Source organism: Typopeltis vanoorti, chromosome 13 (genome assembly GCF_054136105.1).
Source record: "Typopeltis vanoorti isolate ZY-2024b chromosome 13, IOZ_Tvanoo_1.0, whole genome shotgun sequence".
Taxonomy (NCBI): domain Eukaryota; kingdom Metazoa; phylum Arthropoda; class Arachnida; order Uropygi; family Thelyphonidae; genus Typopeltis; species Typopeltis vanoorti.
The window spans coordinates 18817450-18837792 of NC_143561.1; the positions used below are offsets into that span (position 1 = coordinate 18817450).

Consider the following 20343-nt stretch of genomic DNA (forward strand, 5'->3'; position numbering starts at 1 on the left):
CGTAACGGACACACACGCACGCACGCACGCACGCGCGCGCGCGCGCACACACACACACACACACACACACACACACACACACACACACACACACACACACACACACACACACACAGCAGACCAAAAGTTTTAGGACAAAAAAATCATAAAGAAAATCAAAAACACACGAGAGAAAGATAGAACATATTTATTACTTGAAATGCGATCTTGGCATCTATCCAGGCCTTAGCACAGCAGTACAGTTTTCGGCGAGCTGTAGAAAATTCATCTCTTTCGACTGTCATTAATGCATCGGTTATAGCTTTTTTTTTTTGGATGGTTGGAATATCTACAAATTGGTGTCCTTTTAGCTTCATTTTAAACTTTGGGAACAGAAAATGGACCGAAAGGGATAACTTTGGTGAGTAAGGGAGGTGATAAAGAGTGGGGGATACTTTCGTGTGTCAAAAGTGATGCACATTTGCAGCTTTGTGAGTGGGAGCTTTATGGGGCAACAGGAAAAAATCTCACTACCGAAATGCGGTGAGATTGAATGCATTTCAAGCGACGATCCATAACTTGTTTATGAAATTCCGTATTCACTGTCTCTCCTCAGGGAGATGTCTCACCAACCCATTCAGAACTCTGTCGTTTTGTTCCGGAATCGTAGGCGAAACACTAACTTTCATCTTCCGTAATCAATTTGTCAAAGAAATTTTCCTCTGCATCCAGCAGTCTACAGAAAATAAGAATGTTTACATATGTCATGACAAGACGTGGAAATCTTCTCTTTGCTCAGATGTCAAGACATGTAAGACACAACGTGCACACAACTTCCTCTTCCACGTCGAATTACATCATGGTAGCCTTCCCTATCATCCGTCGATTGTGATTTGACGATCGTTCTTCACCAATTGAACGACAGTGGCAATGTTTTCCTGAGTTCGAGTCGATATAGGACGGTCACTTCTCTCGTCATCTTCTACCGACTCCCTTCCATCACAACATCGAGAATACCACCTGAACACTTAGATCGGTTCATGGCTTCGTTTCCATATGCTTTTTCTACCATTTCTAGAGTTTCTATAGTAGAAAGATCCACATTTTAAAACAAAATTTCATCGCAATTCTCTGTTCACTTGTCATATCCACGACATACAGAGAAAGCACTTTACACTACACATCATAACTCGCATACTACTGAAGGTGTTGTACGCGTCAAGAAATCAAGTTCTGAAACTTACGGACAGCACTTTGTATATACAGGGCTCGAAAAATTATTCAAAATCCTACTCGCCATTCAGAAAACGTACTTCCTCAAAACCCCCAACCTTCGCTAATTTCTTTTCATGATATGTCCCAATTTAATGGGATAATTTTATAATTTTATTGGGAAATTTGAATTAATTTTATCAAACAATAATATTTCGATTGTGTAAAAATCATTCGAAGAGGGAAAAGGAAAAGGTCAATAAATAATAAGAATAGGAAGAACAGTAAAACTAATATTACTTTTTTGGGAAAATATAATTTATTACATTAATTTTTGTTACTAGAATGGCTCTTTATATGACGAATATTTACAGAAAAATTCCACTGATCAATTGCACATTCTGGTCATTTCAATATATTGTTATAAATTCTTAAGCTAGAACTCCCCCCCCCCCAACAAGCTTAGTTCTGTTATTACATTTTCGCAAGATGTCTTGGAAGTAGGAAGAACTACTACTGTTGATTGATATTAATTTCAATCAAATCGGAAATCTGTCCTTGTGTGACTCAGTTGATTTCAGAATGTCACCAAGCTCAAATGACTGCATAATACATTAACTTCGTACTATTCGTTTAAAATGGTTTTTATAACATCCGTAAGTGAATCTTTAGGAGATATTAAGTGATGAAAATGGCTAGTGAGCGTCTTGATTTCATAATCACCATAAAATCAATGCCGAACTGCCAAGAAATACTATCAAATATAGAGCAGGCACCAGATACTTCGCTATTAATTTTGTCCACAAATATTTTATTAAAAATTTTATTAAATAAAAAACTTTAATAAATGTTTTTAATTAAATAAAAAAATTCTAGTGAAGGAGTAGATCCCTCGCCAAATTAGCTTAGCTTTTTCTTCTATACTACTAATATTTTGGGAGCACTGTGATTTTCTCAGAAAATGTAGCGTATAAAAATATTCTGTCTAGTCCATAGGTTCCTAAACTTTTTCGGGCCACTGCCCACTTTGCAAGACATAAATTTTGTAACGCCCCATTATAACAGTTTTCCGCGTTCAAGCCGTTTGATATTTTTGACGTAAATAGCAACTAATGATACCTTGCTGCTTATGCCGTTAAATTTTTAAAAAGAAGTGGCCAATATGTGCTTCATCTTGAACACAGTTATTGCTATACCGATTTTGGTGAAACGTAGCCCATATGTAAAGATTGTAAAATGTATGCTCGAATAACATTATGCACAATTTCATACAATGGTTTAAATATGAAAATGTGGATACAATTAAGAGATTGCATTGCATTAATAAGAATCTTATTGTAATAATTAAAACATCATTAAATACATTACAAAATTGCTTATTTCTAACTTATAAAGTAAAAATACAAAGCAAAAATAACAAATTAATGTGAAGTTTCATACAATGGTTTAAATATGAAAATTCGGAATGCATATTAAGAGATTGCTTCACATTAGTAAGAATCTTATTGTCATAATTAAAACACCATCAAATTTATTTCGAACTTACAAAGTAAAAATACAAAGAAAAAATAACAAATTAATGTGAAGGATGAGCCTGGTGCATTTTTAAAAGTTTGTTAATATCGGGTTCAACTGTCGTTAAAAACAGTCGTAAATCGCCACGCTCAGTTATATTCAATCGGTTCCTTTTCTTAGATAGTAAATTCACTACAGCACTAAACCCACGCTCAGCCAAATAAGAAGATGGAAATGCAATTAAAAATGTCTGCACTATTTCCCATAATCAAGGGTACAGTGTCGGTATTGATTTTTGAAGCCAGAGCTCTTGGTATCCAGTTTTGAATTTTATTTTTAGTTCTTCATTTCTAGTGAGTTCTATGAGTTCCACTTCTAAATTTGATGATCCTGCTGTGCTTACATGTGAGAAAGGATCTAGAACCCAATTTGGTATATTCTTGTTTAGAATATCCTTGAATCGCTCATTGAAATCAGCATGGAGAACCTACAAGTGTTGGCAGTATGTAAGTAAATCTTCCTTTTTGAGAGACACTGCTGATAAATTTGAAAAGTGGCTATAATCCCCTCTGCCTATATTCCGCTTGAACAGAAGAAGTTTCCCTACAAAAGCAGCAATAACGTTTTTTGTTTTAATTCAATTCAATTCATCACCTTGTAGTTGTAGATTGACTTCATTAAATATTTTATAAGGTCTGTCAAATAAGCGATGTCATTTTTGGATGTAATTAGGTTGGCCCGCAATCCGTCGTCTCTGTTTTCTAGGAACTCTAGTACTAAATCAAACAAATTGTAAAATCGATTCAAACAAATACCTTTTGAAAGCCAACGAACTTCTGTGTGAAGCGGCAAACGATTGAAATCTTCATCGTTTTCACTACAAAGTTGGCTAAACAATCTGTCACTCGATGAATTGCTTCTAATCTTGTTGACTATTCTAATAACGTAATGGAGCAACGTGTGTAGGCGTTCACTTACATTTTTCCCAACCAAATGTTGACCATGAAGAACACAATGTATAGCGAGTTCATTTGGCACGGCGTGTTTCAAATGCGCTATGAAACCCTTGTGGCGCCCTGTCATTGCTGGAGCACCATCAGTAGCAGCAGACAAAATATTACGAATAGGAATGTCTTTCTCTTGAAAAACTTATTCATGAATTAAACATAGATTCTCCCTTTGTATCCGCTTCCAAGTTTTTAGCAAATAATAATTCATGACAAACTTTTTCTTCTTTTATGAATCGTACGCATGATAAGAGTAGTGGTTCATTATTTGGGAGAGTTGATTCATCGAGTTGAATGGAAAATTGGCATGTCTTCAAATAATCGCACAATGATTTTTCAACGTCTTCAGCCATTTCATCGATTCTTCTTTGCACTGAATTATTGCTCAAAAGGAATTTTTTTCCTGATGATATCTGACGCTGGCTTATGAAGCACAGTGTTTATTACTTCTTTTACTGCCGGCAAGATTTATTCCTCCCCAATTGTGTGTGGTTTTCCCGCTCTTTGCGATTAATAATGAAATATTATAAGAAGCTTGTAATCCGTCATTATCTTGTTTAGTGGACTACGTAAAAAGTTTTGGTATAGTTAGACGTTTAAAATATTTTTCTTTTAGTACTTGAAAATAGGACAAATCTTTATCCTTTTTGTCAGCATGCATTATAGTCAAATGCTCTTGTAGCCTAGAAGGCTTCATTACTTCATTTGAAAACACTTTTTAGCAAATCAAGCACATGGGTAATAATTGGTTCGTAGGAGACTGAATAAAACCATATTTCAAATACTCAATACTGTACTGTCGACATTTCCTCTTATATTCAGACATAATGAAGTAATAAAATTTGCAAAAATATTCACAAAATAAAATATTTAATTTGCACTTTGTATGACTCCACTTATCTATCACACTTTCGACTGATGACTGTTGACAAAGCACACAAAAAATAATGAAACTTATTCCTGAACCACTGGTATTTATAGATTTGAAATCTAGCCCGAATTGACTTGCATGCATTGACTTGTTTGCGATACCATCGTACTCAGTCTTTGAACAAGTCACTGCAAACACCCATATTCCTGTCAAAACATGCTGAATTGAGTAAATTACCTACGTAATAGTTGACCGACATACTACTAGTTAAGACTCGTCTGCTGCGTGGATAGATTAAAGCCTGTATGGCACAATCAATTTTTACAATAGCAAAAAATGAATAAATTTTTTAAGTATATAAAAAATAGAAGTTAAAATATCCTGTATGACACATTCAATTTTTTATTTTGCACGCAAGCGCATTTTGTTCGTCCGACCACGACATTGTCCGAATAATTAATAAATTAAATAATTACACAAGATATAAACAACAAACCTACAAAACATAATCACAGAAAACAGTATAATAAGTTTCGAATAATATTTGCTTTGTTTTTTACTTCTAGTTAGCAATATAAGTTAGTACTAACTAGGCTAACTAAAATTTACGATTTTATTTCTTTCTTGCCATTATTATTTTTATTCGTAATATTAAATTATATAAAATTCGGTTTATTTTTGTACAAATCAATTAGAAAAGTGGTTTTATATATTTTATATATATTTTGAAATGAAATATAACGAATATATTTGCTACTGTAAACATAACCTATTATACACACATATATACATGCTCTATTTTCTCATTGACATAGAAAATTGACATCTATTTCTATCTGACATGGTAAATTTTCAAATGATTAAATAATTGAAATAGAAAATTGATAAAAAAAAATTGATCGTGTAAGACGGACATAAGATTAATTAAAATGCAATATTTAAATTTTAAATGATTATCTAATCACAAAATCACGAAAATAATTAATTTTTAAATATATATTATTAATTTCTTCTATAAAGAGCCACCGACCCCTAGACCGCCTGGAGGTCCCCAAATGTTTCTGATCCTTAGCTCCCCCCCCCCCTTAGAAGGCTTCAGCGCCCACTGGAGGTACCGCCCACTTTGGGAACCTATGGTCTAGTCTATAGCTACTCGTCACGTTCGAGTGGGCGAGCGATTAGTGAAGCTCTGTTGTGCGTGTGTATATATATATATGAGGGAGAGAGAGAGAGAGATGTTTTCCAAAACAGAGACCATCAGAGGAGGATAAAACAAATAAAATGGACAGGAGATTAAAAAATATTTTTTTCTTCGACTCTTTCGATTTCCTATTATTACTGATGTTGCAGTAGCCATTCGTGTTGTTTCCAAATTAATATACGATATCGGAAAGGATATTGGTTCTGTGAGTAAAATAGAATGTTTGATGAGTTTGAAAGTAGACGAATAAAACTGTAATCGAAAGGGATTTCAGATGTACGCAAGGTTCTAGATATATTTATTTAACAAGTTACAGCAAGGCGACGAGGATATATATACTCGTCGCTGTGAAATTCATCTAACATAAAATTCGCCTAGGAATTACAATCTAACAGTTAACTCCCAACCCATTTCTAGATCTTCGATTATCTAAGGAATCCGGAAAATTAAAAGTCTCTATATTTCAAAAGCATGCACATATATGACAAATATGTACATGCCTCTTCCCATCATTATATACCTCAAATACAGTATTGAGTATTATTTCTACAGTAGGAGCAAGATCCCCGCCGACTTATCCCTGACAAGGATGAACTAGCCAAAGAACTTCAACATTCAAAAAACACCTTTCTTTAAAATGGTTATAATAACCGCTTTATCGCTAGACTACTTAACCGACACGAGATTAGAGATAATTCTAATGAAGGGGAAAACAGAGGCTTCATTACTCTTCCATAAAACTAGCAAAATATTTAGAGAACATAAAATTAAAACAGTATTCACCCCCTTCATCAAGAGATCACTACTCCGATTCACAAAACCTCGACATAGTCCACTTAAATATCCGGATATCTAACGGCTACGGTGTGAATGTACTCGTAGGTCATCTCATTATGGACAGACAGAAAAATCCATCGAGCAAGTTCGAGATAATGAACACAGAAGGAGTGAAGAATCAACTTTATCATCACATGTACTCTCTTCAGCTGACCCAAACACGCTTCGGCAATGTGACATCAAGTGTTATGGGATAAATGGGAACTATTACCGTTGCTATGACTTAACTGAGAGAAAAAGTTGAGAATCCTTAGAAATGATATTGGATCCGAAACATCTAAATATAAGTCCAAGTATCAACTTGTCCAAATACATCCCAGCCATCGTTAGCCAAACGAGTGTGCGCACAAAGTGCTGAATAATGCAACGCATAATTAGAAATATTTTTTTAAAAAATCCATCGGTCCCTTGTATAACTGGTGACAGTGGTTGTGAGGTTGTTGCTCCTTACTTTATCTACTAGTTTGCGTGTTTATAACTGAAGAAATCACACACACACACACACACACACACACACACACACACACACACACACACACACACACACACACACACACACACACAGTGATACTGTAAAAGCCTTTCTAATAAGTACTCATCGAATTCATTAACAAACTTGAGGAGAAGATAATTAGCTTTAAAACCATCACATGGAATGTTAATACACACGGTTTAAATATTCAAAAATGTCTAACTTCTCATTAAAATGTAAATACCATGAACAGCTTATCCGACATGTGCCGGTGATACAAATGCATTTCACACTATTACGTTAGCCAACACAGAACAGTCGATTTCGAAGCTGAAAGTAATTTAATCATATCAACGCAAGGCATATCTTATTGCAAACTTAGTCATGAACTAATGAACTATTATGAACCGAGTCAAGAAATTAACATAAGTGAAGTAATTTCTTGAGAATCTATATTAGAAAAACAGCACAGAATTTGAAATCCTTGTTCATATACACTTGATCCCCAAAAAATTTTACAATAAACCAGAAACCACTTTAATGTAAATAAACCTATATATTTATATATTGTGAAAACCGATTATTGATTGTGTACACAAGAGGTCACTCTTATCGTATTATTTCAGTGACTCGTGGCCAAAGTTCAACGTGATGGTGTTACTATGCTGTTATGATAGCTGAGTATCAAGGATAACATGTGCTATTGTGTTTTGTGTAAAACTCAGTAACACAACAATAACAATAAAATAAAAATAAAAAAATATGGCTAGTTCAGAGATTCTGCACTGAGCTGTGTAAAGTGCAGTTTTAAAGATAGACGGATTGACTTGAAAGAAAGGATTAACTGAGTGAGTGACGGAAATATTTTAGCTGTTATCAATAAAGAATTAGTGACTGAAATAGATACTTGAGAAATAATAGATGACTGACAGATCGACCATCAATTAGTATGAATTTCCTATGTTAAGGTTAGTCTATTTCAACCTAGCAAAAGTTGAAGAGTTTAATAGACCGAATAGTAATTTTTATATACTGATGTTCCAGCATCTACTTAGAATAATGATAGCAAGGGTGAAATCTGTTTTCTAGAGAAACAAATTTTTTCGAAAAAAAAAAAAAAAGATGTAGTCAACAGGTTAAATTAAAAACAAAAACTGTGTTGTTCACATATGTTATTTATCGCCGAGAAATTCCTGATTTAAAGAACTCATCTATAAATATTTCGTGGCTACAATGTTTTATCCATGTTTCTTGCCTGCAATTTTCTTGTAGTCAGACATTTTATTAATATCTCTTTTCATAGTATTGGTGCGAGACTCTACAGTTGATTTTTCTAGACTTTTTATTCTGTCAAGATGGATAAAAGCAGTTCGAATAAATGTTCGCGCATCTGATAGATCAACGAAGAGTCAACGTACCTATCATTGCATCCACATTATATTATTTTTATCCATTCACATTACGCGGCTATTATTACTTTGAGCTTCGTGTTTCTCCATAGCAACGGTTACTAAGGAGACACACCAAAACTATTAGTTTTTATAACTTCAGATATTTTACAGCATTCTTTGCGCGTGTGTAAAAGACAAGGTAGTTGATCCAGAAAGTGCTAGAACAAAGTGACGCTCGGAGCTTCTTACTTATAAGTGTCCCTTGTGAAATGATCTTACGTTGACATCGACATGACGGATGGCTTGTAGAATATCAGACGCAGAACTTCAGCGTCGTCTGTGGCTTATCTGTGTGAGAAATGGCCTGCAAAGTGAGTTGCTTTGACGTTCAACACGTCATAGGTTAAACTTTTCACTAGCACAACTACAGAAAACAGGATGAGCGGACATCGTTTACTCGGCAACTTCATTTGACGAACAACTGCAGTGTGAGTGCCAGGCGCGTGACAACAGGTTGATGAAGATGTACAATGCATTCTTTTTGAAAGTTTATTGTACTTCGTTCTTCAAGGTTTTCGTCAGCTGTATATGCCAAAATTCCATAAAGCCCATCAAATGAGAATGAAGTTTTAAACAATTTTTAGTAAATGCTATTAAAGATTTGAAGCAAATTAAGAAATTTATTCAGTCTCTAGAACAGGACAAAAGTAAAACATTTGGTAGACTTGGACAGTCGAAAAATGAAAGATATCGAACAATGCAGTATTACTAAAACCAAGTTAAAACAACAGTTAGTATACAGGCGATACTTAAGATATTTTTAGATGTTTTATGTAATAAAACATCTTAAATATCTCCCTACCGGCTACTTCACCTTTTTTCGAAAGAGACCAGATAAAAGGTTCCTCACGTTGCTGGCGGAAATCGAACCCAGGTCTTTCCGACCAAAGAGATTCGTCTATACTGACTGAACTACGGAGGCTCTCAATGAAATAGTACAATACTTGAAGTTTTGATATCTACTACCTCCCAAATTTTCTCTATTTTCACTCTTCTCAGCTTTTCTCATCTATTATATTCTAGCAATCCTAACAATTTTTCAACTTACCATCCTTGGTCTTCCCCTTTGCTTACTACCATCCATAGCATTCCATTCTGTTAATAATTTAGATCATATTGCGTCGTTATATCTTGCAATATATCCAATCTATCTGTGTTATGAATGCATAATACCTTTGACAAAGTAAACCCGTTCTAAATCTTATCAAATGGAAGGATATCCTGTCCCAAAGCGTCATGCCGAGCATGTTTTTTTTTTTTTTTTTTTTTCATTCTTCTCTGGGCAATACCTGGTATCCCCACATTTAAAAGAATAGTTTGCAATAAACAGTTGAAGCGTATTTTATCTTTGCTAATAAATTAGGAATTATTATTCTGTACTATTTCTTGCCAAAAGGAGAATGTGAATGGAAAACTTGATTGTGCTAGAGATGGACTATAGATATGCAATACGTTGTAGATAGACACTAGAGAATCAGATGATCAATGTATAAGCTTTATAGGTAATGAGTGTGTAGGTAATGCCGAGCATTCTGGATGTTTCTTTTTTGTTGTTTTGTTTTGTTTTTGGTAAGTGTATCGATTCCAAGTTGTTGCTCATCTTTTATTTTCTATTTGGCTTTTTAGAGTATCCAATTTTGTTTATCTTCATAATTTTTAAAAACATAACAATACGCCAGTCAAACACAGAGGATACAGTCTGTGTTTGACTGGCTGACTATTGATTTTGTGCAGTTTCTTGCCCCCACCCCCCCTTTTTTTTGTAAACTTTATTAAGATAAAAACAATTATGAATGTTAACAATAAATTTCATTATAACTATACACATTTTGATTAATATCATTATTTTATGACCATAAAATAAAAATTCAATTATATTATTTAAAATAATAAAATTTTATAGGGTTTTAGATGTATAACCAAACCTTGCTAACCACAAAATATTGTTTTGCTCTCCTGCTCGCGTGCGAATAGTTGATTATAATTGTAGCGTGAAGCAACCACAGAATTTTCAGCATGCTCTTTAAATAAAATATGTTACATTGGCCAGTCTAGCTTTTAATACTCAGTTTAGCATTCGTTCCATGTGCAAAATTAGAAAGCACATTCACCGGGCGTTGTGAAGTTTAACACACACAAACAAATAAACAAAAGCCTACTTGCCGAATTTATCGTTAATTAACTATAAAACTTTGTCATGTCCCTCAGTTTCAGTAAGAAATGAGTTAAAATGTGAGTTAATGAATCCGTATTGTTTCGTGTGTTAATGAATGCTGTGTGAAATTGTAAAACAGAGAATTAAAAAAAGAATACATAAAATCTCCACTTATTTTAGTGTGCTAAGAACCAAAAGATAAATGAGAACACACACTTCTTTTCTTTTAGATACAGCAATAATTTTTAGAAAACTCTATAATATCATCCATTTTTAAAATCCAAACGCGAATTCCCTTCAGCGTAGCAAAAGTAGTAATTTGTCACATACACTGAAATGCTGCCGAGTAGACAGAACAGAAATAACCGAGTGTAAAAAAAAAAAAAGGAAAAAAAAATCCGTAAAACAAAAACAACTAAAAAAAAGACGTTTGTGATAAGGTTTCGCTGGTAAGACAGAACTATCGAGAAATAATATATAATATGGGATAAATATCTCAGACAGGCAAGAGGAGAGAGAGAAGATGCCACGAAATGATCTTTATTTTTTCCTGCAGTTGCCACAGTGGACATGGAACTACATATCTGTTATTATTCTTTTTTTTTATTCTACCGTAGATTCAACGCTCAAAGATTGGTAGTTATTTTTTTTTTCTGCGCATTACATAAAAATACTAGTGATGATACAAGCATGCGTATAGTTACAAGAAAGCTGTTTCAGCAGACGACAGCACACTGATATTCAAAGAACTGTTCTGCGCAATGTCAGTCGGAAAATAACGAAGCGCTCTCTGTCTCTTCTTGAAATGTGAATATACACATTTAAAAGCGCTTACACTGAAACCTTGTAATTTCTTTGTGATACTCGACGTTCGAATTCCTCACACTTTTAGATCCCCTCAGGGCTGTTTTGTTTTTACTATGTGCCTTAATTTAAACAAATACATAGAGTAATTTTTTTTTTCGTAAATATTTTTGTTGTAAAAATAAAATATCTTGAAAATACTAGAATATTTAAAACATATTAAAAACTATCTACGAACAAATGCTTTATTTATTATATCGATGTGATTACACATAAACTTTCCAAGAATTTTGTACAATTCCACATCTGTGATGAATGCGTTCAAGTTAGAGCTTCTGGAATGCGAAATATTTCCGAGTTGTAAACCGCTGCTGAACCTGACAATCATTTATGATTAAATTAGCACTTAATAGCCAATCATTCCCTTTTGAATGGATTAAAGCAAATAATTAATTGACTTCTGACAGATATTGGAGAAACCACGTCAATAGGGATTAATTTTTGATTGTTAAGTTATTGTGTTCATATTCACACAACGTTACAGTCGGGCAACTTTTATTAATTGCATTATTTTAATAGCAACCGTGTTCGGGTTGCGTTAGGTAAATAAATGTGAATTCAGAGAAACGGAACACTTCATTACTTCATCATAATTGATTGAGGTAGCTTTCAAAAGATAAATTCTGAGGGGCAATGCCGGGAAAAATTAATATATTTGATATTTCGAATATTATGCTAGTAAGTAAGTATGCTTCCTTTGTAATTAAATTAGCAGAAGACAGCAAATTAAAACAGAGCTATTGGTCACCAAATGTCATCTTCTTATAAAGGAGGATTAGAGCGTCCTCTCGTATGTACATTGAGCAAGTTTAGTGAGAATCTCCCAAAGCTTTGATAAGCCTTTTGAGAAACAATAGAAAACACAGCCCTTAAAAAAGAAAGAAAGAAAATACATTTAGTAATAGATTGGGGTGAAGTATTCCATAAGGTCGTGAGTGCGGGGTCAAATTGTAACGTGGATGTTACAAAACATTCTTCAGAAGTAAACTAATGCATAGCCTCGGTAATTATATGTAAGTTGTCCAAAAATTAATTTGTTTTTCAGAAATAATTTTAATAAAAAGTCGGTAGAATATGAACGATCGCATTAAGAATGATTATATTCTCGCATTGTCCTCCTAGATGGAATAACTTCTGCTGTTTAAATCCATCTGTAACACATTTCTTCGACACAAATAACGTACTTCGCCTATTGTGAATTTCATACATTTTATGGTGGGGCCATCTCTTTGTGAAGGAGTAAAACTGCATATCAGGAGGGAAAAGATTAAGTTGCCGGTCTCACAACGACTCATGAAGCTTGAAATAAATTTTTAAAACTCTGCGACTGGTTTGAATCATAAACTATTGAGAAATATAAAATAAATGTTTGTGAAATGATATTTATCCATTCCATAATAAATCCTTAGTGTGAACAAGTAGTTCATTTCCAAAATTAATAGTTATAATAGTTTTTAAGAAGTAATTACTGCAGTATATTCTGTGACAAAATTTGTCACCGTAGATTTTTGGAATAGAAATTATTACAATTTGTCGCCATTGATAAGACTTCAAAACAGAATATTCGTATATTCCACTAGCAGCCTAATGCCATTCTTGATATTTTGCCAATACACAATTATATGTATGGTTGTATACTGTTTGTAACAAATAACACCGTACATTTTCCTGTACTTTTGTAGTATCACTTGTGCTATCTTCCATTATTATACAAGTAATACACTTTCTAAAATTATTACACATATCTGATGGAAATGTGGAAGAAGAAATGTTATATCTACTGTATGTTAAAGCAAGTATTGGGATTCATCCTGCTTTAAATGTATATTGGCATATACCAAGTAGAACTAACGGACTTCGAAAAGGAGTTATCATAAAATGTTATATCGCTGGCGTATCTGTTTGTAAAAATCCATCAGCCGATGGAAACATGAGGATGCACGCTTTCTGATCCCATTCCAAAAGAATACTTTTTTTTTTGGATGAACTGGAACATTGTGTGTCGACCAAAGTGTCCAACAACGACACATGGACTAGTATTCATGGCGACGATAAATGCTTTAACATATCTAGAACATATTACAATTAGGTGAAATGTACAGTATATCTAGAAGGATGGAAAGCATTATCAGGGTGCAAGGAGGCCCACTATTGAGTGAGTGCAATTTAGGTTTCTCGTAAATATAGCACTATTTCATTAGTTATTTCGACAAAAAATACTTGTATTTACAAGATAGGAATTTAAAGAGAAAATAATGAAAACACTTCACGACAAATTTACTTTTATGTTTTGCATATTCCTTTGTCAACATTTAAAACCAAAACTGACCATCTTTAAAAATCTCTGCCAAAATATTTTGTATCCTTTCTCATCCTGAAATTTATACTGCTATAGATTGTTTGTTGTCAGAATTTTCTGAGGTAAGAGGGCATCTGTTTAAAATATTTAGTTTCCGTTATGTATTTTGTTCAGAACTGCGAGAATGTTGTGTGCCCGGATATCACATCCAGAGTTCCCACTATTCATAAAGTCTTCAAGTCCCCAGTAAGTCTCGACTTTTTGGGGGGTGGGTGGGTAATCAGCCGACTAGAAGTGGTCAGCGCTCATGCCTACAACAAAGTTGTCGCCTCTGCAGTAAGAGGAGGTATAAATAATAAAGTACGACGATGCCAGCGAAGGGATCTGGGGATTCACCGAACAAGATTGCAGGCTATCATGGTTAACGAATTTAGTTAGAGGCAGCTACGGAGACCTTTTCACGGTCTGATTTACGCCCTGGTTGTGAGGAGAGTGCTGGTTGAAAGTGATTGGATGACAAAATGTGCTTGGCAGGAAATGGAAAATTATGGACTTTGCCAGGAGATGAAAGAGACTTCGCTTACCTGAGAGTGAAGCCATAAACCTTCGCTTGTATTCAATAGTATTAGTATTAGAAGAAAAATATTTGGAGGACGAATAAAAGTAGCATTGCTCCCAGAGATGAATCCTTTACTTAAAGTTAAAAACTGAAATGAGAACCGTAATCATTACCCTACAAATGGAAAGAGGGGTGAGAGGGATCTTCTTCTTCCGTAAACACAAGAAATCGAAAGTTACATCTTGTAGGCTATGCCATTTTATCACTTTATCTGCTGAAGAGCAAAACAAATAAAGCTGAAAAAAAGAGAGAGAATTCAATATTGGATCTTTTTTTCCCCCTGTCCATGAATAACTGGTATGTAATGGTCCCGAGTGATCGGAAATTAAAACACGAAGTACATAGAAACTAACGGACTAGAAGGCAACTGGCTGACGCTATATTTTCTCATTGAAATACTTTCTATGTATTTCAATGAGATCCAATTCATCAAGGCAGAAAGTATTTGTACCCTGATGAACATAGTTCCATATAAATTATTATTGTTGTTGTTATTATTATTATTTGTTGTTATTATTAATGCATAATCAAATCATCTAACATAAAATAGCAAAAGCTATCTCATGTTTTCTGTTTAAAATGATGAAATGAAAATTACAACTAATAAAACAAATAGCATTTCGCAATTCTGTCAGTACTTCAATAGTTATGTTTATTGAAATGTATTAAATGTATTGATATTTATTGATAAATAGCAAAATCAAATATTTAAGAACAACCGTATTATAGTAACTCAAAACAGGATTTCAAACTTTGTTATGGCTTAGTATGAAAAACAACACGATAACAATTAAAGAAATAACTGATAGTTTGTTTCAGCTAGATCGTGACAATTTACATATTAAAATGCAAATTTAAGTTTATTTTGATCTGAATAATAGAAACAGAAAGATGAAAACGTTTTATCTTTATTATTTTTATACAAAACTTGTTAACATAGGATTCTAAATTCCACGAAAGATCATTGGTAAACTTATAATACATTGTACTGTGAGCGGGCTAAGGATTTGCACCCATTTTTATCAATTATATATATATATATATGTAGAAAGTATTTTACCTTGGTTATACCCAAGGTAAAATACTTTCTACATTTATATCTCCTCCAGAGATTTTTATTTAATAAGGTTAAAATACCTTATGGCAACTTGTTCTGGTAAAATACTTATAAGCTCTGTATTACTAAATCTTGGTATTTCTAGCCTAGCTCCCACTGATGAGACCTCAATAAAGGTCGAAACCGGTCTGGGTAGTAGCCCGTTGCCTTTAATACAAAACATCATGCATCCCCTTCTTGGAGATGTGCTTTGGCATTAAGGGTAAATATTAAGATTAGTGATCAGAGCTTATGCCACCTTTACCACGAGTTGCCTTGGTCTTGCACTACCTGTAGGATCAGCTAGACTTGCATCATTTGCAGGCGCAAACTTGACTTATTGTCTGTTTGCTTACTTGGGAAATGGAGTAAAACCAGGTTTAAAATTGCTTGGTATTTTTAACACACACACACACACACACACACACACACACACACACACACACACACACACACACACACACACACAAGTGGATTACCATAAACATCATAATGTTTCATGATTTTTTTTCCTACGGAAATTAAATTAAGGGTTTTAAAATTACTGGATGTGAGGAAAAGTGCAATAAAGGCAACATGTCTGTAAACGTTCAGCAAACCATTAAAAAAGTTATTAGCTATATTTTCTGGAAGAAAATCAAATCAATCTACGATTACTGTATTTGGTAGGCGTTCGTACTCGTAAGTTTCTTGGATTAAATGTACGATAGGTATGAAATGTGTATTGTGAAGAATGATAGCATGGGATTCCAACGATGAATCTTGGACTCCATGGAGATACCCTGTTAACAACAACAATAATCCAAAAGCATAAACACTAGTGGCAGTTGCCGAGGGAATGATTGTTGTGCGACTGCGCAGTTAAAAGAAACCGCAGGAACATCTAACAACAAAGGAACTTTATATTCATTATAATGCTGTTTTTTCTACGTTTGCTTGATTAATTCCAAAATCGTCATTCAGTCTTTACTGACTTTTTTTTAAACAAATCAAACGAACCGTATTGTAAACTGTAGAAAATTATTTTTATTAAGACTTCTGACAAACCATTTTTAATACATTCATTTGCCATCTCTTTTATTAAAATGTGTTTTCAAAGGCTAAGTTTCTACTTCTCTAATCCGCTTACACACACACACACACACGTACGCACGCACACACACACACACTCTGCAGCTATAGCTAGCTAAAGAAGAGACATAAACCAGTCTACCTTAAACGCATTTAAGTGAGCACTTTCATTCATAACCGTAGCTGTCTGCAGCAACAGCTAAAATAGATTATTTGGGGTGTATTCAATTATGGAAGTTGCATGCAATTACTGAAAGTTATGGGATATGTTTGTTGTGGAAAAAGATGGCCTGTCTCTAGAACAATTAAAAGTAGATTCTGTTGGTGAAAACTCGCATTGCAGACAAGAAGGCATTCTCTGGATTAGTTCGTTTTTATCACCTGACGCCTTTGTGGCAGATTAATATCTCATTTCTATTTGATATTGTAATCCTATTACAAATTATACGATTCATCATTTAATCCGCGTAGCTACTGTTTAGCGTCCCACACATATCGTTCCATTAGCTTTGTTTATGCACAGTATATTATCATTATCAAGATTAATTCAACTACAACAATGAGCATTTAATCTATTTTTCTAATACAAGCGTGACCCAAAAGATCTTGGAATTTATATCTTTCTATTGTATGTTCATTTTTATTGTGTCATATAAATAATTCTGTTTTTTGTATATCAAATTAAACATATTATGCCTGCAAGCAAAAAAAATGTGTGAATCATTCTTGCTTGGTGCTTAATAAAAAAAAAAAAGCTTCTTTAGAATGAATGACCAAAATTGTCTACATCAAGAACTTTTACAAGTTCGAAATGGGACGCAAAAAGTACAAGCTAGAAATATCCTCCTCACTTCGGATGGGCTGTTTTAATATCGATCTTCTGAATTGACAGAATCAATTAAGGCATCAAGCCATCAAAGCTGATCCATCAAAAAGGACTTTTTAATTGCATGCCTAACGTATTACTCTAGGAACTATGTAAATCACCATCATCATTATTAGTTTGGTAAGGTCATGAAATTGTCGAAAAATGTTCCTCACAAAGGAAGAAGTTCGACATTGCGTCGATATCTGTAGATAATTGCTTGCAATATTCGAAACGAACGCTTCGTGAAATAAAATATTACCTGCGATGAAAACAGGATGACTTCAGCAATCCGCACATACAAAATCAGTTGATCAACCGGATGATGCAAAAATTCCAATCCAGATGAGTGATCGGTTGAAGGATAAGGTCATGTTTTCCGTTTTGATGGATTTTCGAGGCTTACTATTCAATGGAATGTCTGATCTACTTCTTGGAGAGTGCATCATGAAAACGCCAACCTCTATTAGCAACGTTCACAGCGGGTGAACGTTGCTAATAGATCAAATGTGGGTGTTGTTACTTCAACAAGATAACGCCAGTACAGATCTAATGCCATCTCATCATGATCCAATCGCTAGCTCCGTCCTGCACAAAGACGACGCTTCCACATTTTTGAGGAAAGATTTTTCGTCTTTCAGAAGTGGATCTGGTATTATCGTATAGGTATTGTACTATTTGCGGAGAACTGGATCAAGATCAAAGAATGAATGCTAAAATAAAAATGTCAAGATTCCGAAAACTTTAGGATCTTCTGTTTGGTGTAACAATTCAAACTAGAAAACAGATAGTTAATCATTTTACAAATAACATCATAAAACGTTTTTATTTTTAATCATTTTAATCCATTTATTATCAACACTCTGAGTTCTGAGAAATCTGAATAATGCTTCATTATACGAGAATAAGTCAGAGAGAAAGTATTTGAAATATTTTTATTTATTTATTTAATTGGTTCCATTACAGAACGCTCAGTCAACGAGCCAAACATGAACCATCGTTGTTATCAAAGTGAGGTATTTTTATTGAAAGTGACTGTGCAAAGATTACTCCTGACGGCATGCACCAGTGGAGAACAGTATGATGTAAAACTGATTCGATTTTTAAGACCTAAAGAAGTAAAAGGTGAAGAAATTCATTGAGGCCTTACTGCATAAGCAGTGTAAAATAGCACTGTGCGCAGTGAAGCATATACGAATAGATTCATGCCAAAAAAATGGCCGAACAAATGTCATGTAACGTTTAGCATTACATGAAGTGATAAAATGGAGAGATATGTCAAGAAATAAAACCCAATAAAAGTTTACGTCATTACTTATTGCAAAATGTTCAACCAAGCATCACAACGATTTTCAATGCAGAACACTTCGAAAATATAGCAAAGCAAAGTAACGATCCGCAGAATAAAATTAAACAACTATGACAAATGTATTAAAACACGGAGGTGGATAAGCTGTGCGTATGTGTGTGTGATTTTATGGAGATGACCGAAGAGGGTAAATAAAATAAATTTCATTTCAATTCAAATAGGCAGTATATTAATTAAAATAATTCTAAAATGAATCTATCGATTAATTTTAAAAGTATTTTAATCAATATATTAATAAGTATCAATAAAAAGTAAGAGAATGTCCGTAGCGCAGATACAACTATGAAAATCATCTTCTGTGAAAACATTTCAGTTGCTGACGTAAATATTCCTTAAAATAAAACAGTCACCTAAAAGTGAATTAGCCAACATCAAACGGAGGTGATAAGATTTTTCTCTTGGATAAATGTTCTTTTTTTTTTTTCATCCTAAAGGCAGACAAACCGAAGCCAAGAACATACAGCTAAATTCAGTGAAGAACATAGGAGACAGAACGGCTCATAAGAGTCTTGAATTAAAGGAGTACAGAATACTGTACTCGTTTAAGGATAGTTTAAACGAATTTTCTTTGCTAAGCTACAATCATTTTTTTTCCGATGGCCGATGCACCAAGGTTATGACATACTGCCAAGTAAGATTTAGGGCGGATTTACAGTTTCACAGGCGATTCTGGATGAGGAGGGAGAAAGATGACGTTTCGGGCATTTTTTTAAAATAATTTCAGGCACTCATTTAAACAATGAGCAAAGGGGAGGGGATATATTTCGAGGAGATAGTGGAACAAAATTTGTTTTTTCTTTACTGCTCCTTTATTCCGATAAGTAATGTGGCAGATATTCAAACCTTCAAAGATACTTATCCTTTCAAAACGCCAACACATACATATTGAACTCTGCGAAAACAGGTCGTACGGTGAGTCTAATCTTTCTGTCTAACCATCAAAAGTTACATGAGAATTTGCTAAGCCTGACTTTCAATTCTCGGCTAATTACTGATCTCCAACGACAGTGGAGGCTCGGGTTTACCATTAACTCTTAATCTATAGGATTACTGGGTGAGCGCTAGCAGTGCAGTTTCATGCAACCGATGGCAAATAAGCGACAATATTCCTTAAAAAAATAAAGCTAAGAAATCAGTATATAAAACGTTCTCGTCCATCACGCACTCATATATATATACACACACACACAAAAAAAAAGAGAAGAGAAAAAGAAAAAACACAGGCAAAATCCAGTTTCGTTCAGATAGTTAGCTCATTTATTTTAAATTAGATCGGTGTAGAACAAGAGAAAAAGAATCACATCTTAAAATCCTAGAATTGTATCGATCCGTTCACGTGGCGAACTCCTGATCAAGAAACGACAGGGAAGAAAGACGAGGTCGGGTCTTAAAAAATGGGAAATATTTTAACGAAAATTTGTTGCGGAGCCTACCAATTTCACAGGCGACTGCACAATCTG

The 20343-nt window shown here is 34.1% G+C and overlaps 1 protein-coding gene and 1 long non-coding RNA gene across 2 annotated transcripts in view; one reads left to right on the forward strand and one right to left on the reverse strand.

Annotated features, from left to right (window-relative positions):
* The window catches only part of LOC150099966 (uncharacterized), a 103921-nt gene that overhangs the window by 47614 nt on the left and 35964 nt on the right, over positions 1 to 20343 (reverse strand). The window lies entirely within an intron of this gene.
* Positions 8042 to 20343, forward strand: part of LOC150099967 (uncharacterized) — a 67032-nt gene continuing 54730 nt past the window's right edge. Inside the window, exon 1 of the long non-coding RNA XR_016549252.1 lies at positions 8042 to 8062. This is a non-coding gene — a long non-coding RNA (uncharacterized LOC150099967). The remainder of the gene's footprint in view (positions 8063 to 20343) is intronic.